The sequence below is a fragment of the Caretta caretta genome, chromosome 9, assembly GCF_965140235.1.
Source record: "Caretta caretta isolate rCarCar2 chromosome 9, rCarCar1.hap1, whole genome shotgun sequence".
In the NCBI taxonomy this organism is placed as follows: domain Eukaryota; kingdom Metazoa; phylum Chordata; order Testudines; family Cheloniidae; genus Caretta; species Caretta caretta.
This window is the reverse complement of record NC_134214.1, coordinates 90,451,726-90,464,602: the sequence shown is the minus strand read 5'-3', so window position 1 is coordinate 90,464,602 and position 12,877 is coordinate 90,451,726. Positions and strand designations below refer to the sequence as shown.

At 42.4% G+C, this 12,877-nt stretch overlaps 1 long non-coding RNA gene across 1 annotated transcript in view; it reads right to left on the bottom strand.

The window, feature by feature from the left end:
* LOC142073301 (uncharacterized) overlaps nucleotides 1–12,877 on the bottom strand; it is a 113,952-nt gene that overhangs the window by 31,717 nt on the left and 69,358 nt on the right. Inside the window, exon 3 of the long non-coding RNA XR_012670104.1 lies at nucleotides 9,788–9,936. This is a non-coding gene — a long non-coding RNA (uncharacterized LOC142073301). The remainder of the gene's footprint in view (nucleotides 1–9,787; nucleotides 9,937–12,877) is intronic.

Sequence of the window (12,877 nt, the reverse complement as noted above, 5' to 3'; positions counted from 1 at the left end):
ACTCCTATTAACCTAGTAATACATGTATTCTTGGATTTAGACAAACAGCTCACAAGGTTTGCCTAGCCAACATACCCAAATGTGTATACCCAAATATATAGATTGGGGATCACTCCCTTGAACAATGACTATGCATGCAATTATGAAAGGCTGTGCTCTGCTTGCAGCTAACCCAGCTTCTGCTGAGCAGCTAATGTGGTTTATGAACAGAAGAAAGTACAGTTCAATAGCCGACAGGCCATGTGCATGAGGCTGAGAGCAAGGGACTGGTGTTCTAATGTCCTCTCTGCCTTGGTCAGATCAGTTAATCGGTGCCATCACACTGAAGTTCCCTAGAATGCTACTGCTGATGCTCTGGAAAGCAGGTGATCATGTTAGAGAAGAGTCATGGTTTTGAGGAGGTATCAAAAAAAGGTTTCACAGGCCCAACCCACAGTACTAACTACAGCTCTTCTTACTATCTATGAACCTGCTCACCACCCCTCCACAGGCACAACTTCCCTTTCTCGATGTTGCAGTGTGCAGAGCCATTGACAAGGCCAGGTCTGGTCTCACACCACCCTTCACAATTCTTCCCTCTGGTGATTCAATCCCAGCATTTCCACTGGTTTTGGACCTTATGCAGCCATGGAAGGCTGCTCAGGATCTTGCCAAAAGAGAGAGTTGTCCAGGGAAAGAAACAAACTGAGGGCAAGGAAGATTCCTAGTCTCCTGTTGGTATCCCCTGGCTCTGTCCTATAATCTATTATTGTTACCTTAGAGACAGTCTGAGATTGGTTCAAAACTGATATTATTCTGAATGTATTATGCAAGAAATCCCTAAGAGCAATCCTACTGCAATTCGTGTTACTTGCAATGTGAATGTGGCTAAACAGAAAAATGTTCCTTTTATATATCATCTTGAGCCACTGCCCTTGAAAAGGAAAGGAAACAGATTTTTGAAGGTAACAAGGCCACATGTATTTCATGCGGAACAATAAAAGCATGACCACAAATTGTAGCTGATCACCCATTCTCAACCACTATGTCCTGGACAAATTTTAAGGGATTAAAAGGAGCAGAAGTTGAGCCACTCAGAAACTGCAGAATGCATTAAAGGCTACACAGATAAAATATTAAAAGAAACCTTATTAGGAGAAAAGAAATCAACTTCAATATGAAATAGAAAATTAGCATCTTTTGCAATTTTCAAATCCCAATCTTGTAGCCATGGAATGGACTAACATTTTCGTGCATGGGAAAAAAAATCAATATTTACTTTTCAGATAAAAGGGATTGCATTAATAGTCCCTGAGTGTGTCCAACCCATTAGTGTGAAGAAACACTAAGATGCCTGAGAGATGTCTAAACCAAACAATCCTTTTGTAAAAACCAAACTGCCCACTAAATTCCAGTTACAGAATTCGCAAAAAGAAAAGGAGTACTTGTGGCACCTTAGAGACTAACCAATTTATTTGAGCATGAGCTTTCGTGAGCCACAGCTCACTTCATCAGATGTGTACCGTGGAAACTGCAGCAGACTTTATATACACACAGAGAATATGAAACAATACCTCCTCCCACCCCACTGTCCTGCTGGTAATAGCTTATCTAAAGTGATCAACAGGTGGGCCATTTCCAGCACAAATCCAGGTTCTCTCACCCTCCACCCCCCCACACAAATTCACTCTCCTGCTGGTGCTAGCCCATCCAAAGTGACAACTCTTTACATAATCAAGTCGGGCTATTTCCTGCATAGATCCAGGTTTTCTCACTTCCCCCCCACCCCCATACACACACAAACTCACTCTCCTGCTGGTAATAGCTCATCTAAACTGACCACTCTCCAAGTTTAAATCCAAGTTAAACCAGAATATCTGGGGGGAGGGGGGGGGGAGGAAAAAACAAGAGGAAACAGGCTACCTTGCATAATGACTTAGCCACTCCCAGTCTCTATTTAAGCCTAAATTAATAGTATCCAATTTGCAAATGAATTCCAATTCAGCAGTTTCTCGCTGGAGTCTGGATTTGAAGTTTTTTTGTTTTAAGATAGCGACCTTCATGTCTGTGATTGCGTGACCAGAGAGATTGAAGTGTTCTCCGACTGGTTTATGAATGTTATAATTCTTGACATCTGATTTGTGTCCATTTATTCTTTTACGTAGAGACTGTCCAGTTTGACCAATGTACATGGCAGAGGGGCATTGCTGGCACATGATGGCATATATCACATTGGTGGATGTGCAGGTGAACGAGCCTCTGATAGTGTGGCTGATGTTATTAGGCCCTGTGATGGTGTCCCCTGAATAGATATGTGGGCACAATTGGCAACGGGCTTTGTTGCAAGGATAAGTTCCTGGGTTAGTGGTTGTTGGTGAGTATTTGCTTCAGGTTGCGGGGCTGTCTGTAGGCAAGGACTGGCCTGTCTCCCAAGACTTGTGAGAGTGTTGGGTCATCCTTTAGGATAGGTTGTAGATCCTTAATAATGCGTTGGAGGGGTTTTAGTTGGGGGCTGAAGGTGACCGCTAGTGGCGTTCTGTTATTTTCTTTGTTAGGCCTGTCCTGTGGTAGGTAACTTCTGGGAACTCTTCTGGCTCTATCAATCTGTTTCTTTACTTCTGCAGGTGGGTATTGTAGTTGTAAGAAAGCTTGACAGAGATCTTGTAGGTGTTTGTCTCTGTCTGAGGGGTTGGAGCAAATGCGGTTGTATCGCAGAGCTTGGCTGTAGACGATGGATCGTGTGGTGTGGTCAGGGTGAAAGCTGGAGGCATGCAGGTAGGAATAGCGGTCAGTAGGTTTCCGGTATAGGGTGGTGTTTATGTGGCCATTGTTTATTAGCACTGTAGTGTCCAGGAAGTGGATCTCTTGTGTGGACTGGACCAGGCTGAGGTTGGTGGTGGGATGGAAATTGTTGAAATCGTGGTGGAATTCCTCAAGGGCTTCTTTTCCATGGGTCCAGATGATGAAGATGTCATCAATATAGCGCAAGTAGAGTAGGGGCTTTAGGGGACGAGAGCTGAGGAAGCGTTGTTCTAAATCAGCCATAAAAATGTTGGCATGCTGTGGGGCCATGCGGGTACCCATAGCAGTGCCGCTGATCTGAAGGTATACATTGTCCCCAAATGTGAAATAGTTATGGGTAAGGACAAAGTCACAAAGTTCAGCCACCAGGTTAGCCGTGACATTATCGGGGATAGTGTTCTTGACGGCCTGTAGTCCATCTTTGTGTGGAATGTTGGTGTAGAGGGCTTCTACATCCAACTTCAAATCCAGACTCCAGCGAGAAACTGCTGAATTGGAATTCATTTGCAAATTGGATACTATTAATTTAGGCTTAAATAGAGACTGGGAGTGGCTAAGTCATTATGCAAGGTAGCCTGTTTCCTCTTGTTTTTTCCTCCCCCCCCCTCCCCCCAGATATTCTGGTTTAACTTGGATTTAAACTTGGAGAGTGGTCAGTTTAGATGAGCTATTACCAGCAGGAGAGTGAGTTTGTGTGTGTATGGGGGTGGGGGGGAAGTGAGAAAACCTGGATCTATGCAGGAAATAGCCCGACTTGATTATGTAAAGAGTTGTCACTTTGGATGGGCTAGCACCAGCAGGAGAGTGAATTTGTGTGGGGGGGTGGAGGGTGAGAGAACCTGGATTTGTGCTGGAAATGGCCCACCTGTTGATCACTTTAGATAAGCTATTACCAGCAGGACAGTGGGGTGGGAGGAGGTATTGTTTCATATTCTCTGTGTGTATATAAAGTCTGCTGCAGTTTCCACGGTACACATCTGATGAAGTGAGCTGTGGCTCACGAAAGCTCATGCTCAAATAAATTGGTTAGTCTCTAAGGTGCCACAAGTACTCCTTTTCTTTTTGCGAATACAGACTAACACGGCTGTTCCTCTGAAACCTGTCATTATGCAAGTTACAGAATTGTTTTTCCTGGTAGGGGGAATGTGACTTTGGCTTTCAAAACTGAGGCTGAGCTTGTAGGACCGACAGAATAAAAATATTGTATTACTTGTAAACTGTTTGCGACACATGAGTCATTCAGGTAATAAACATGGAAACCAATGCTTGAGGTCATTTTTACAGTTACTTTTTAAAGCAGAACTGCAATTTAAGATTCTCTTTCGATGTTCCTTTTGCGATTGAATCTAGTTTGTCAGCTTCGTATCAACCTTAGCATCTCAGTCGGTTCTAATGAAAGAAGAACGCTAAATTAGTAAAGTTGTGTAACAAAAACTTTACACTTCGCTTTAATAGTATAACAGTTAAAATAGAAATTATGATGTTCACTCCATCTAATGCTTTGCCTTGTGTGAATTCACTACTTCATTGTAGTACCATACTAGAAACACACGCTTACCAGATTAAAAAGAAGCAAGTGCTGTAAGATTTGGGCGTATATGCTTGCTACATGTAGATCTAAAATTATACTGTATAGAAAACATTATATGAGCAATATATATTAATTGGAGCACAGGAAATAAAAACTAAAATGCAATTTCTCTCTTCTCAGATGAAGAAACTGGTTCACAAAACAAGTAAGCCCTTTGCACATGGTTTATTATCCTATTAAGCTTTAAAAAAGCCACATTTACTTATTTTGGACCCCACCATGAGTAGAGCCAGGCAGGAATTTTCCAATAAAATATTTATTGGAAAACATCAATTTGACAACACTGAAACTATTCAGAAGAAAGGGTCAGTGTTGACAACTGTCCAGATTTGAAAAAAATTTTAAGAAGTTTTAAAGTTGTTGAAACATCCCCTTTTAGCATTTTCAGACTGAGATGTTTCGTTTTCCGGTTCCAAATGATGTTTCACTTTGAAATTGTAGTTAATTTCTAGGGGAAAAAAAATTAAAAAGGTCAAAATGCTTCAAAATTATTGAAACAAAATGTTTCAATTGACCCAATCTCAAAAATGTGTTTGGATTATTAGTTTGCAAGAATGCTCAAGATTTTGATTTTTCATCCTCTCTGCGCTGCTAGACCCACTCCTGCACAGCTGGGCAAGGAGTGGGCAGAGCCTTAGCCAACACAGCTGAGCTCAAGCCAGAGAGGACAGTAAGTTGTACGAGGAAAAGGCCTGGAGCAGCTTCCCCAGTGGAGCAAGAAGAAGAAGGGACCAAATTGTAACTCTCAGAGCCACAATTCTATCACTGCTCTGCACCTGCGAGGCACAGCTCCATTCTGCCCCTCTGTCAGGTGGATTGTAACGTGCCAACCCAGTCTTTGGGGCCTGATTCAATGCCCATTGAGTCAGGGGGAATCCTTCTATTGACCTCTGTAGGTGCTGGGGCAAGGCCCTATTTTGAGCTGTACAGAAGTTCTCACTTCTACTCCATCACTCTTGGAAGCACTAGATAAAAGGACATCTTAAGGCAGTAAAAGTGTGACAGAGCAACTGGACATTGATATTCTTCAGCCTCTGGATTGTTAGAGCATGTTCTCTCCATCTTTGCACTGTGGAAGTTCAGCCTCTTGCTGTGCAGTGCATCACTTTGGACTAATGTGTCATATCTACTATAGATACTGAGAAACACAGGAGAGAACCTTTTAGCACCTATGAAGCTATGGTCTTCATCATCCAGAAAATACACAAAACCGTAAAACAATTAGGCCTTTGAAACAGTAATCACTACATGCCAAGTAAAGGAAACCCTGCTGAAAGCCACATTATTATACACTCATTTCCACAGATATCAGGCCTTTAACCCAAGCAAAAAGGGGCCTACACCTCCCCTTTTACTGTACTGGGGAGAATGCCAGACAACCATTTAATCTCCCACAACACTCCAGGAAGAAGGTCTACCATAGTTGGGAGATCTCTGAAAAAGAGAAAATGTTATGCACATTATGCAAAAACAAAGATATCCAATCGGAGCCCTGGTTCACTCTTTCTGTACATTTAGTAATAACAGGCCCATCCCTACAGTTTGCTGGGCCATAAATAAAGCATGGCCCATAGCTCTCCGGCATGGGGTAGGTATAGGACAGGACCATTTATTTACTCCTTTTATGATCCTACCTCTGCGGGGAGGATCTGAGTAAAGTTACCATCTCCACCCTCTGCTACTACCTAAGGTTGGGATTTAAACCAATGGGAAGATTCCCATTGACCTCAATGGGCCCTGGATGAGGCCCTACGAGAGAGAATCAAGTAGTGAGTTGCATCCCCCACTGGTCCCATAAGTTGCCTGTCTGCAGAGGACTCCCAAACTCATGGAAGAATTGCTTGCATGGCTCATGTTTGAGCCCAGATCTATATCGTACATGGGAACTGATAGAGCATTTTTGTAGAGAACATAAGAACGGCCCTACTAGGTCAGGCCAAGGGTCCATCTAGCCCAGTATCCTGTCTTCCGACAGCGGCCACTGCCAGGTGCTTTAGAGGGAATTAACAGAACAGGTAATCATCAAGTGATCCATCCCCTGTCGTTCATTCCTAGCTTCTGGCAAACAGAGGCTAGGAACACACTATTCCTGCCCAATAGCCATTGATGGACCTATCCTCCATGAATTTATCTAGTTATTTTTTAAACCCTATTATGGTCTTGGCCTTCACAACATCCTCTGGCAAGGAGTTCCACAGGTTGACTGTGCGTTGTGTGAAGAAATACTTCCTTTTATTTGTTTTAAACCTGCTGCCTATTCATTTCATTTGGTGACCCCCTAGTTCTAGGGTTATAAGTAGTAAACAACATTTCCTTATCTACTTTCTCTACACCAGTCATGATTTTATAGACCTCTTTATAGATCTATATTATAAAATAGAGATTTTATAGAGGGCCAAATTCATGCATGGTGAAACTCCTAATTGAGGCATAAATTTTGCCCACTGTAGTCTGTTGCTGAATCTAAGCCCAAGTAACTCTTCCAAAATCTTTGTCTGTATTATAAGCAGCATAAAGAATTTAGGGTCTGATACTACATCATTGAAATAAAAGGGAGGTTTGCCATTGACCTCAATGATTACAAGAGCAGGTCCTTATTTAATATATTGTTGGAATATGAATATTGCTTTCAAAACTGTTCTGTTGGGAAGATTCTGTACTGGGTTTTCCCTATCAACCATTTCAATGGTACACAGCTGACTTTGGCTTGGAGATATGCTCTGACACGAATTGCGCTGCCCTCCTTTGTGATGTCATGTTCTTTTAATGAGCTGTCATTGCTTTTGGTTAAGAGTGTTAAATAAATACCAAGAAAGCAGAGAATGTCAATCTAGTTGACGTTAGTGGCAACAGCGGGCACCCAAAGCACTGGAGTCTCTTGGCAATGGTTGGGCCTTCAGGAAAGAAACCTCTCTCCGTTCTGTCTAATGGAAGCTACATGGACTAGTTAGAATAGTTTGGCCCGCTCCACTCTTCAGTATTTCACTGGGTTCAGTTAAGTTATATTGAATGGCAAGTTAAAGTTAATGATCTGATTCATTACGAATTAACAATCTAACTGTTGTGGTCTCTGTTGTTTAACAGCTGCCTAATTTGCAAGCATATAATTTAAAAGCACTGTTCAAATATTTAGCAATGCTTTTTGCTGCCTCTGGGGCAGAAAACTGAATTCAGTCTAAAATAATTTAGCCTGACTATGAGAGAAATCTAGTCAAAGAACACAGTTAAAATCACTCCCAATTCCACACTGCCAAAACACAGACATTATACCGGGACATACTTTGGTATATTATATCCATAAATATGCAGCTGATTGACATTTTAAGTTATTAGTAGAGAAGACTAGGGGACATGGGGCTGAATCCTGCATTTTTGTCACGCTCTGTTGAGGTCAGGAGACTTCCAGGTGCACAGGAATGCAGGATAAGACCATGTACCACAGGAAGCCACCAGAAATAAAGCTATTTGTACTGGTAATTTTTTCACCTTTCCTAAAATATTCTACCCTTCATTCTCCATGCCCTACAATCTCTGGCCTTTGATAGGAACATAAGGAACACTCTTCAAGAGACTGGTAAAAATTAATGATCATTGTGATCTGTGGGTGAGTGAAACTTACTTTATACTCTCAATAACTGAACTTCAAGAACCTATAGAAGAGACACTGGTTTGTGGATGACAGACAGATGTGGTCAGAGAGTAATACTACGATCTAAACACAAGTAGACATGATAAGCCATACATTACCGGCGACGCATGAAAGCACTGTCAGTCTTAAATCCATGGACTTGCACCAGACTGGTTACCAGATCCAAACTCCAGCATGGTCTGTCATGCCAGATATGGCCCCATTGGGCAGATCATTGAGGGTAGGATTTTCTAGATTTCCTAATGGAGTTAGTCACCCAACTACCTTGGGCTTCAGTGGACCCTTAAGTCCTTATAAAAGTCTCACTCTAAGTAACTTCTCCTGCTTTTATCATTTTCTTTAAGCACTCATATCTTCGCAGCTTCTTTCTGCCAGTCTTGTTACTAGACATTCTTCCCCTTCCACTACACTCCAAGCCAGAGAATTCTTCCATGGCTTCCTTGTCCATTTCATCCTGTCAGAAACAAACACTGTGGATTCCTATAGTCTCCCCTCTGAGATACACTTAGAATGCTCCGTCTCAGCTGCAGGATTTCAGTATCCCTCTGCCACTAAAGCACTCTGTTGTCTCTCTTGTCCTTTTGGGACACAGCACACAAATTCAACACATCACACAATGCTGAGTAAGTGCTTTCACCATGTATTGCCCAAGGCCCTGATCAATTCTGGGCCATTTCAAAGTGGGCAGAATGTTCAGGTTCTACTTTCTGAAATGCTCAGTTTTGCTACACTTTTGATAGTAGTATCTGGCTCAGCTGAGCCATTGCCAGCCCTAGCAGCTGTTCTACTCTTAATTCAACATACAGTTCAAATAACTGAAGCATCATCATTTATCTGCTCCAGGATTCATTAATAACTATAACATTTGTTAAAATTGGCATTCCCCACACACACTGTGATTTTTAGCATGGTTAACTTTCCCCACATAGCTGTTGATCTTTCCCAGGGGAAGCCTTAAGCATCAAAATTGTTTCCTGTGTGGCACTTTGCTGAACCAGGGGGAATTTGAGCCACTTTAAGCTAGAGGTCTTTACTACAACAAGAGAAACCAAGGAGGAGAAATTGGTGGAGGATTGCTTGCAGCTTGCATCAAGTTCCCCAAAAGGTTGTGAACTTGCCAATCAACTTGCTGGTAAACCTAGTCAGACCAAAAACTGATAAGTTTTGAGCAGTTTCATGATTCATTATGAAAATTCCCACGGCCCTAGCTCCCACCCAAAGAAACTTGACAACTTTTTTAAATAAATGAAGCGCCAAGTTGGACTAACCCAGGACATCTCTAGAGGGGAACTCATGTTCCAAGAATTCAACACAATTGAAAGCAACCCATTTCTGCCAGTCTGGAATATTTTGGACACAGATCCTGAGTTTGCAGTGGAGTTTCATCCTGAGGGCAAAGTTATTACAGTGATTGCACTAATCTTGTTATTTGATAGGATGTGAAGATCCTAGACCCCTGCAAGAGCTTTCCTACTTAGGAAGGGGTGTCTAGGGCGACAGAGTCAGCTGATCTCCTACTCCTATGCAAGTAGAAACACATCTACAGAATGTCCAATCCTCACACGGATCTCAGGAATGGTGGGACCCAAGATTTCCTTCATTTCTTCACATTTTAACTGGATATTTGGGCACTTCAGTGATGGTGGGCATACATGTAGACAGACATGTTACTGTTGAAAAGAGGGTAAAATATTATCCTAAGAATCTAAATCTAAGTTAATTATTATACCATAACAATAATAATGTAATAGCCCACACTGCCTCACCTGATGCTAGATTTTTCAGGACATCTGCTTTCACTTCAGGAGTTTCCTTGGCAACTTTATTTTGTGTTATGTGAGGCAACTTCTCCATCACTCTGGTCAACAACTGCCTGGAGGGCCCTGATTTCCAGACATTTTTTTTCCTGCCAGCCCTGTGATTAAAAAGAAAAAAGCTATTTTTGCATATTGAATCTTCTGCCAATTCCTTTACTCAGAGGTTGGTTGGGGGGGGGGGGGGAGGGGTTCTTTTCCCAGACAAAGTTTAAGTATGTGTTTAAAACAAAACACAAACATAAGTACAGCAGCAAAGCCAGCATACTCTCGAAGGACAGTCTAACTCCACTCTCTCTCCTCGCCTCAGGCTACCAATCACGGAACATGCCAAATTGCTTCACACTCACAGTTCAGTTCAGTTCAAAGAATCCTAAAGCACAGAAAGCCTTTTGGGGGGTTGGGGGAGGAGGAACAAATCACCACCACAAGGTTGTCAATAAACTCACTGTAAATAACCTCTAGTTCCAAGTGGTTCCAAAAGTCTTTCATGCCTCTTTGAGAGGCAGCTGTGGATCAGGGCAGGTTATCATCCAGTAAAGGCTGACAAGTTCTCAGAGCCAGGTAAGAGAGACAACAGGACACTGCGAGTGGATGGGTCATTACACAAAGTAAAACTATTCCCCCCCCCCCCCCCCGGCCCCCTGCTGTTCCTCAGATGTTCTTGTCAACTGCTGGAAATGGCCCACCTTGATTATCACTACAAAAGGTTCTGCCCCCCTCCACCCCCCCCCCCAGCTCTCCTGCTGGTAATAGCTCACCTTACTTGATCACTTTTGTTACAGTGTGTATGGTAACACCCATTGTTTCATGTTCTCTGCGTAAATAAATCTCCCCACTGTATTTTCCACTGAATGCATCCGATGAAGTGAGCTGTAGCTCACGAAAGGTTATGCTAAAATAAATTTGTTAGTCTCTAAGGTGCCACAAGTCCTCCTTTTCTTTTAACCGGAGCAAAGGAGATCACCACTACATTTCTTGAAATTGAAAGCATCTTTGGAGTCCTAGGGGTCCCACACCACCCTTAGACACTGATCAAGAAAAAAAAAAGCCTGATTTTGGGGGGGGGGAGAAGAAACCTGATTAAAATGCAGCAAAAAGGGAACAATGGCAATATATCTTAAAAAAACCAAACAGCATAATTTGCTATTTTCATTTCTGAGATATTGTATGAGGGTTTGATCGTACATTCCTCCAAACTCCCAGTGATTGCCACAGGAGTTTTATATGTACAAGATCAGGTTCCAAGTGTATCCATGCCTACATAGACCCCATTGTTCAAAAAGCTCTCAGCCCAAGTGAATTTCTGGTGGCAGGGTAAGATACAATTCAAATGATTTCCTAGGCTGATCCTCTACAAGTGTTCTTTCCTTAAAGCACAGAAAGACACATGGTAAGCAACTTGTACAGAGCATATGGTGCTGAAATAGCAAGCTGATAAGTCTTTAACAGCTTTTGACAGTGGTAAAAGACCAATTATTGCTCCATAAATATTAAAATTTTCCTCCAGTCTTTTGTTGGAATGCATGTATATTAACACATAAGTGTCTCTCTTTAATAGCAGCCAAATTTGCCTCAGAATCTGCAAGTCATGTAGTCATATGAAGTTAAGTTAAATGCTCAACTGCTGTGTGTTTCCATCTCCAGCTGCTAAAGATCAACAGCCAAATTCAGACCTGGGGTTAGCAGCATAACTTCTGAAACCAACGGAGTGGCAACTAGTCTGAATATCCCTTAAGCAGTAGTGACCACCCAAAGCACTAAGGAGAATAATTGTTGCTTTTCTCTGACAAAATAACTTAGGGATTCATCGGTTGCACACAGAGCAAGTAGATTTAGGTATTCTGAGAAATATAATATTTAGGATCCATTCAGGCAAAAGTCTGATCTCTCCACATCTTTGGCCTCTGCACACGTTGACTACCACTCCATCTCAGCTGGGATTCGTCAGCCAGATGGTTTTATCCTCAGAGCTTCCACAGAACTGCGATTTCAGCCTTTGATTAAAAATATGCATACGTATCAACCTTGATGTCAGCTATGGGAAAGCAGGCAGTCAGCCTCCCAGGGCTATCTGGAGAGGGTGATAGAAGTTAGACAATGATGGCATATTACCAATACTGAACTCTTTTAGGGAGCCTTAATTATTGAACTGCCATTTAATGTCTCAGAGGTTCAGTCCAGATCAACATCCAAAAGAGGAGCCTGACACTGAGCTGTACATGTTGGATTTGGGTCTACAGCTGAGCTAGCCATCGTCGGGTTCCAAGGATTTCATTTGAGCCCTTCATTATTAGTAACAAGTGACAGTGACACCCCAGGCACCTCCTTGTTGGGGAGCTGTGCTAGCTAGTTTTGGAAAGCTTGCAATGTAAGGCCTTGTTTGGGCAAGATACAGAAGACCTAACTTTAAACGTGTGCAGTCCCACTGACTTCAAGCATGCGAGTAATCCCATGATTTTGTAGTCGTGTTATTTATTCTTTGTATTATGGTAGCATCTAAAGTCCTCCAACAAGATCAGGGATCCAATGTGGGGCGGTCCCTGTAAACAGACAGCGACAGCCCCTGCTTCAATTTACAACCTAAATAGACCAGAAAGACGAAGTGTGGGAGGGGAAATGGAGGCACATAAAGTAAAGTGACTTGCCCAAGAGCACTAAGCAGTTGAAAAGCAGAGTTAGGAATAGGAGCTCATGTCTCCTGGCTCTCAGATCAGTGAGCTATCCACTAGCCCAAACTGCCTCTGTACTGCTCACAGGCTTAACATTAAGCACATGCTTAAATGCCTTGCTGAATTGGGCCTAAGCGACACAATGCCCCTACAACCAGGACTGGGAGCAGGGTTAGTTTAGGGTCTTTATACTAGCGCTAGGCCAGCCAAGGAAGGGAGTATTCTCAGTAGGCCATTTCTGCCCACATTAATACTTCTTTACATTGCCAGAGTGACATAAAAGGGCCTTGGTTTTACTGAGAATCAGTCCCAAGTGGTCTAATTAAAAATAAGATCTATTAAGAACAGAGAGAAAAGATGAGATTAAACC